Genomic DNA, 1,308 nt, shown 5'->3' with positions numbered 1-1,308 from the left:
AAAAAAAAAAAAAAAAAAAGGACGTTCCCCTTTTACAGTTTTGGTTGGTTTTGGGGTTGGGTTTTTTTTTTTTTTCTTCCTTCGGGTCTTTTTTTTGTTTGAAAAAAAAAAAAAAAAAAAGGACGTTCCCCTTTTACAGTTTTGGTTGGTTTTGGGGTTGGGTTTTTTTTTTTTTTTCTTCCTTCGGGTCTTTTTTTTGTTTTTTTGGTTTTTTTTAAATGCATGAAAATACTTCTTACTTGCAAGCTACCTAAAAGAATGACCAATTTTCTGGCTTGGCTGGGGTTAAAAACACTAACAAGGCTACTCTTTTCTGCTGTTTGGCTTCTTCAGTTTTTAATTACTTATTTATTGGGGGGAAAAAAAAAAACCACAAAACAAACAAACCATGATTACACGCTCTTTTTAATGATTTTGACGAGGAAAGACATTTTTTTTTTTTTTTTGGAACATTTTGTAAAAAATAAACCAAAAAAAAAAAAAAAAATTTTGGAAAATTTTTTAAAAAAAAAACCCAAAAAAAAAAAAAAAAAAAAAAAAGGTTATGCATCCAAAAGCCAAGATCTTGAAAACTTAAAGGCTCTTTACTTTGCAAATGAGAACTCGTTCCTAATTGAGCTTCACGTGGCAATTTTGAGTGCTTTCTGGCCCCCTCTGCTGTTTATCTCCTAACCTGCATCATCTAAAGCTGCATCTTCTGCACCCGCCCGCCTTTAGCGCGTTCGCTCCGTCGTGGTGACTCCAGACGAGCTAACTAAGATGGCATCAAATGTTTGATTTTTTCCTGCAGGGAATCAGACTCCATTCTTCTTAAAGCAGAAACAACATTTTTGGGTTTTCCTGTATTTGAAGAAGAGACTCCCTTTTCTAGAAAGACGGTCGATGTTTGTTTCTTTTTTTTTTTTTTTTTTTTCTTCTTTTTCTTCTCTTCGGTTGGGGTTTGGTTTCTTTTCCCGTCGGTTCCTTTTCGAAATCTGCCTTGTGGTATGTTGAAATGTAAGTGCTGAGATGAAGAGTTTGAAATTGTGGGAATTTTATTATTTGAAAGCAAACCTAATCTGGTATTCTCTGTGAAAGACTGTTTTAAAAGTCATACTGTTGTACAGTAGTTTATGCACTATTACCCACAACAACAAAAAATTGTGCCAAACTATGAACAAGTGACTGTATTGTATATATTTTTACTTCTCTATCAACATTGGGTTGTGAGTGTTTTCTGCAGCTATGCCTTTTGGTTTTACTAGAAACATTCCAGTTGTTAAGTACTAACCACCCCCCTTTGAAAGCACCTGTAACTCATGATGAAAA

The sequence above is a fragment of the Calidris pugnax genome, unplaced genomic scaffold (genome assembly GCF_001431845.1).
Source record: "Calidris pugnax isolate Ruff unplaced genomic scaffold, ASM143184v1 scaffold38, whole genome shotgun sequence".
NCBI lineage: Eukaryota > Metazoa > Chordata > Aves > Charadriiformes > Scolopacidae > Calidris > Calidris pugnax.
The sequence above is the reverse complement of the archived record's forward strand: the minus strand, read 5'-3'. Positions refer to the sequence as shown.